The sequence below is a fragment of the Alligator mississippiensis genome, chromosome 1 (assembly GCF_030867095.1).
Source record: "Alligator mississippiensis isolate rAllMis1 chromosome 1, rAllMis1, whole genome shotgun sequence".
Classification (NCBI taxonomy): Eukaryota; Metazoa; Chordata; order Crocodylia; family Alligatoridae; genus Alligator; species Alligator mississippiensis.
In genome coordinates this window covers 472,634,744-472,641,455 of record NC_081824.1, presented here as the reverse complement: position 1 = coordinate 472,641,455, position 6,712 = coordinate 472,634,744, and the positions used below count along the sequence as shown (strand labels likewise).

The following is a 6,712-nucleotide window of genomic DNA, read 5'->3' as shown; positions in this document are numbered from 1 at the left end:
GGCATCCTCCGTGGGGGGCCTTGAGTCTAATGGCCAGTGCTTGGGCATCTGGTGTGTGAGGTACTTCAAATTGAGACAGGAGATGAGGAGTTTCACAGATCTTCCAAGCAAACTTTTTAGAAATTCCTGCAAGTTAGCTTGTGGTATCATACCCCGCGATAGCATGAAAACCCAGCAGTCCGTCCCTTAGTTCATCACAGCACTCCACCGCGTGCACAGCAATGTGTTGTTGAGTTCTTGATGGGCTTGCTCTCATCCACAGCTGACTGCTGAGACGAGGCCAGAATGCAATCAGTAGCAAAAGGACTTCGGTGTCACGGCTTGTCGTCGTGGAAAACACACGCAGCAAACTTTTGGGTCAGGTCAGCAGAAGCTTTATTTGGATAGAGCTACCACATTGTGACAATGACTGTGTTACATCTTTCTGACTCCTTCAGAAAGAAGCAAGATCACGTGGGTGCCTGCCGCCTCTTGTGCGGAGTGGAGGTGGGCCGTGTTTCTTGCAGTTGAGGCAGCATAACCAGCATTACCACCACTGACTGTTAGTTCTTTGTCACCATGTAATGTTTGCTGTAAGAGTTCCCTTTTGAGGAACCTAACAAGTGTTTGCATGCCTTGTTTTCCTTGGATTCAATCACTGTTCTCCATTGCACAGGCAACATGACGTCCCTCTGCTAATTCCAATTCTTATTTCCTTCCTTTCCCAATTCAGTGCTTTGTAGTAACATCCTTGATCAATGGGTCTTTGTAGCAGTCGAACACAACATCTACCCTGCTGCAAGGTTCCTTGAACTTGGACCCGATATTCACCGCAAAAGCATCCGCATGGCCTCCAAAAGTCATTGCATCCTTGGGTTTTCCCATGGCCTGAGCCACAGCCACACCACCAATCACTACACATGTTGGAGTCAGGGCTTCTTTCAAACTTGGCTATGAAATATTTCTTCCAAAATGGAGAGTAGTTAAGCTTTGTTTGCTGCTCTCAAGTTTCCATTTGCTGTAGCCAGCGATAGCAGTACAGTAGAGAGTTCTTGCCTCAGGAGGTTATCGACATCCATAGATACAAGCAGGCGTCTGAAAAGTTCACGATCAGCTCTGATGACTGCGGTCTGTTGTTTTGTGTTTTTCTGTTGCTAACTGTACTGGAAGCAAGAGTTTTTAACTTTGAGATTGGTGCACGTACGATGACAGCTTTATGCACAAGTCAATCAGCAACAAATGTCTCTAAGATGTTTTGTCCTAACTGCTGTGCATTCAGCACGCCTTGTATAATTGGTTCTTGGGGAATGTCTTGAAAGGATTTGACTTTTTTGTCCTCCTAGATAGTCACTTCTTCACCTGGGACTGAAATGTTCAATGAGTTTGGACTGAAATGTTCAATGAGTTTAGAATTGTGAACACATCTGCGAGGGATGGCAAACAACCCACAAAGTTCGGACCTATGAAACACTGAAGCAGAATTGATCCGTTTTCATGCAGAAACATTTCAATTAAATCTCAAAGTTCAAAAACTCTTGTCAGAACTTTTTGTCTGGATAACCAGCGTACTTCTGTGTGAAGCAGAAGTACAGTATGTTCAGACCCAACCGCTTCCTTCGCACAGCGCTTTGAACATGCAGTGATTCAATGCCCTTGCTCTGATCAAGTTGACAGCCTGGATGACAACATCCAACACGTCTTTCAAATAAGAGGGAGGAGGATGCAATAACTAGAGATCACATTTGGATTCACCTTTTTGACGAGAGCGGTGAACTCTGAATATTTCCCCAACATAGCAGGAGCACCATCAGTACAAATAGCTCCTACAAGGTCCTAGGGAAGGCTGGAAAAAAGAAAAAATTCATTCATCAAAGCCATAATGTCTGCTGCCTTCGTTGTTTCTTTCAGCAGTTCACAAAAGACAAATTCTTCTTTGACATGATTCTCATGCACATATCGAGCAAAAAACGAGAAGTTGTGCGCAATTTGAGACATCAGTTGATTCATCCAACTGCAAGCCAATTTTACCAGACTTTTCTTGACTTGCTCCACTACTTGTTCGTGTATGTCTTCTGACATGTCCTTGATTGGTGAATGGTGTTGTATAATTGACATGAATGAAACCATAATACAAATTTTGTGGGAAAAATTGCATGAGAAAAGTGCGCAAACTATTGTTGTGCATCATCCTGAATATGGGTTTTCTATTCAAAAAGAATACCCTGAAAGAGTGTCATTTAAAACCTCTTTGTTCAATGATATAACAATCAACCTAAATAATGTGAGTTTCTATGATGAAGGAACATATAAATGCAAAGCAGTCACGTTCCCATTAGGAAATGCAGAGTCATTAACAACTATAACTGTAATTGTCGAACCCACTGTGAGCTTTACAAAGGAACCAACTCCTCCCTTAATAGATGGTAAAAATTGGACAGTGGCATCTATCTGTTCAGCAGGGACTGGGAAACCCGCTGCAAATATAAGTTGGGAAAGAGATTTTGGTAAAACAGAGAATAGTTTAATTTCCTTTCCAAATAGAACGGTAACAGTTATAAGCTGATATAAGATCATTCCCACTAAATTTGCGAGGGGAAGGCGTATAACTTGTATTGTGAAACACCCAGCTTTGGACAGGGAAATAAGGTATTCTCCCGTACTAGACATCCAATATGCTCCTGAAGTGTCAATAACTGGCTATAATAGAAATTGGCTTGTTAGACAAAGAAATGTTCAACTTAAGTGCAATGCTAATTCTAAACCACCGCCTATAAAGTTTACCTGGGCCAGAATAGATGGACGATGGCCTAAAGGCTTACTGGTTGTAAACAATACCCTGCATTTCAATAGCTCACTAACCTACAATCATGGCGGGACTTACATTTGTGGGGTGACAAATTCCCTTGGTCAAGGAAGCGATCAAAAAACTATTCATGTATTAGATCTCTCCACCATCACCACCACACGATCACCCACGGTTTCATGGTATCCTTTAACTAATAGCGTTACGGGTTTAGCATCAGCATTCACCCTAACAATAATACAGGAACGCAAGTGGGATACCATCATCGCTAGTGTAGTGGGTGGAATTATCCTTCTAATACTTGGAAGTATTTTAATTGGCATTGTCTGCTGTGGGAGAAGACGGATGTTTCGCTACCAGTACTTCGTTATGAGCCGTATTGTATTCCACTGACTAATAAACGAGGGGAGTCCCAAACAGATGTTCTCCAATCAGATTATGACTAATAGTTGTTGTTATATGTTTAAGTTATTGTATTGTATAGTTTGTTAAAAAGACCGGTCTGTAAAATTGTTTGTTTATATATATATATGTTGGTTGCTTAAGCTCCGTCAGGTCAGTGAATCCTGAAACAAAAATTCCTTATAACGTGCTCGTGTGTCTAAAATTCCAGTTGTGCCGTCAGCAAGGGGGCATGTCACAACCCAATGATTTTGGTGCCTCGACACGGTGGAATTTTCCCGCCACATGAGAGTCTCTTGCACAGCAAAAGTTTTCTGCTGCAACAGAAAACCCCAGTGCAAGAGAGTTCCCGCCATTCGCATGCAAATTTGTGTCCTACTATTGGCCAGTTCTAAATTATTCCTACGTGGCAGCTAGCGATTGGCTTGTTAGCCGTGTAAAATGTTGTGCGACTTCCGCCCAAGTCGGAGAACTTTGAGCACGCTGCAGAGTGCCTCTAAAGATATCTGACTTGCGGCTGAGCTGATCGATAGCCTGATCACCTATCGATTCTTCTCCCCGTCGCCGAGCGCAATCCTTCGACTAACCCTTTCCCTGCCGGCTTAATTTGTGGACAGATTCGCTGGCCTGAGCCTTGCCAGCTGGAGCAACTAGTGGAGTTGTTTAAGCGACCGGACCACCTGCGTCGCGGCTACTAGCGGCGTAAGTAAAGTTTTTTGCAACCAATACTCTTTGTCTGCCTCTCCATTCACCAGCCCGCCCAAACGACCGAGCAATTTGTATATCACCTCGAGTCGGTTCCGGCCGTCCGAGACAGTTACCTGGGTAAATAAAGTAGTCAAACTTGCTATAAGTTGGCCCAAGTTGAGAAACTAGATTTCAAGGGTTGTTGGCTGTAACCATGTTGATCTAAGGCCGCAGGCAGACACGGTTGTTTGGGTGGAAGTCATATCTTTTATTAGACCAACTAAATTGATAGCTTAAGATATCACATCCACCCACAGAACCCTGTCTGTCTAGAGCTGAAGGCCCATTCTGTTACAGGGGTAAAAACCTATCCCATATTGTATGCTTCGTGTGTTCACAGCTGGCATTTGTAAGGCTATTGTCTCGAGTCCATGCCATGCAGCTCTCATGCTAGAGAGTCTACCTGACACGTACACCTCCTCCCAAATTTTTAAAACCCAAAGTTTCATTTTAAAAAGTCAAGGATTTCTGTGATATCTTTTGTTTGACCAGTGCATAGTTGACAGACGTGTTGGACAAGCCTTTGGTTATCAAGGCTAAGGACAAGTTACACATAAACCAGTATAAGTGAATGGAAACCAGTTCGGATCTGTAACACAACAGAAGTTCAGTGTACATAAACTGCTTTCAAAATGGCCAACACCGGTTTAAGATAAACCTGGATGAATGTAATATCAGACTTAATTTATTTAGGTTAAATTGGTTTACTGAACTTCTGTCCCAGTTCCCCTCCAAATTCAAACTCAACCCCCCCTGCACTCCCCTACCCCCCAGGGTGAGAGGGCTACCCTTGTGCAGGCTGTCTGCTCCAGCCAGGCAGGGAAACATGCTGTAGCTTCCCCCGGTTTCTGGCCTGAGCACTGCAGACATACGGCTGCATTTCCAGAATCAAAATGAACGTCTGTTCACGTGCTTATTGGTTCAGCCTAATCTGCGAAGGTTGAATCGATTCAGCCTTGGGGTTTTGGACAGTCTTTTCTTAGCCCAAGTGCCCTTCCTCAGGTCGCATTTTAAACCTGTCCAGTTTGGCACAGTCTGGCTGAACGCGTAGCGACCCTGCCTGGATTTCGCAGAACAGAACTCAGGCTAGGAGGGATCTTCATAGGTGATCTAGTCCAACCCCCTGCCTGAGGCGAATCGTCCTTATCTGAGGCACCCTGTGCAGATCCATAATGCAACCTCTCAGTAAAACTACCCCCAACCCTGACACCACACAGGCCTTAAGGCCCTAACCTGCCACAGGTAACACATGGGGAACGTGGCAGCCAACGTCCTGCTTCTGCAAAATGTTGTTAATATTCACTCGAGAGATCTCAGGTAGATCTCCATGCCCCCAAGGAGGGAGGCAACCCCTTCGCCCCCCCAGCCCATACCAATCTGACCATGGGGTCAAATTTCTTTCTGAGCCCAAATATGGAGTCGGTCTGACTGTGAGCGGAGGGGCAAGACCCTTTAACCCAGGCTTGTCCAACATACGGCCCACGGGCCGCCATGCAGCTCATCAAGTGCCTGCTACGTCTCCTTTGGCTCCGCTCCTTTGCCCCTGGCATCCGGGTCACCTCCTGGGACCTGCCAGGCTCAGCGGGAGCGGGGCGCGGCACCTGGGCTGCCCCAGCCATGAGACAGAGACACTGGGACTGGCACCAGGAGACTAAGGTCCTAGTCCTGCCCTGACTCCCCGTCGGCATTTGAGGTTGCACTTGGCATATGATGGCAGCACCTGCATGTGTCAGGCTGTACCTTCCACATTATGAGTATACATGATGGGTGAGGGTCCATATTGATACCACAGAATTATTACATAGTAATCAAATGGTGATCTTGAACTGGTGAGTTGTTTTTAACTTCACCTGTCTCTGCCAAACTAGTTTTTCTATGACTAAAATTAATTTGGGTCTTAGCTACAGGGCCTACGCTACGCTCCAAAAATGGTGAATGAGAGGAAACGAAAAATTGATGCTGAATGTCAAGTTTCCAAAGATAGTTGGACCACTGATTTTTTTGTTATTGAACAAAACGGGAACATCCTGTGTCTGATTTGCCAAGAGAAAGTAGCTGTCTGCAAGGAGTACAACGTGAAGCAGCATTATTCTGCAAAACCTGCCAGACTGTCGGGGGTCCCTGCCCGGCACCAGCCCCCCCCCAGATGTCTCTGAAGAAGCGACGAGATCTACTTTTTGACAGCAGCAAGTTCTCCCCGAGGGGAGGTGCACCGCTCCTGGAGGCACTGCAATACCAGGCCGATGCGTGGGGTGGATGGAGCAAGCTCCGAGTCCATCTCCCAGTTCCAAAAATCCATTTAATATAAAGTCCTCACATCGAGGACATATCAGATATTAAACTGATAAGAACAGATTGACTTTTATTAGTAGATGCTAAGGATTGTAAATCCAAAAAAAAGATGACAAAGCCGATGGGGAAATACAGAGCACCCGGGCGAGGGACTAACAATATAAGGATGGGGGTGGGGTGGGGTGGGGAACCATCTGCTGTATGTGCCCCTGCTGCCCGCACCGATTTCACAGCTTGGGCTGGTCGTGATACACCACATATCCCCTACACGGCCCAACTTGCACCGCTGAAGCCAAGTGCTTAACCGCCCCAGGGCTCCCCACCACCTCAAGGAGCACCGCTTCCGCCCTCCATGCCCCCGTCCAAACCCCCCAGCGATCACATTCTTTTTCTACAAACGTCACACTCTCCACCCTCTGCTCCAACCATCTTCTCACGTCGTCCTTCTGCGCCATGTCTGTAAACATCTTAATATATAGCACTCTCTCC

At 45.8% G+C, this 6,712-nt stretch overlaps 1 pseudogene; it reads right to left on the bottom strand.

Moving 5' to 3' along the window:
- Positions 1–6,133: 6,133 nt before the first annotated feature.
- Positions 6,134–6,334, bottom strand: LOC132247824 (U2 spliceosomal RNA; annotated as a pseudogene).
- Between the last annotated feature and the right edge of the window lie 378 nt (positions 6,335–6,712).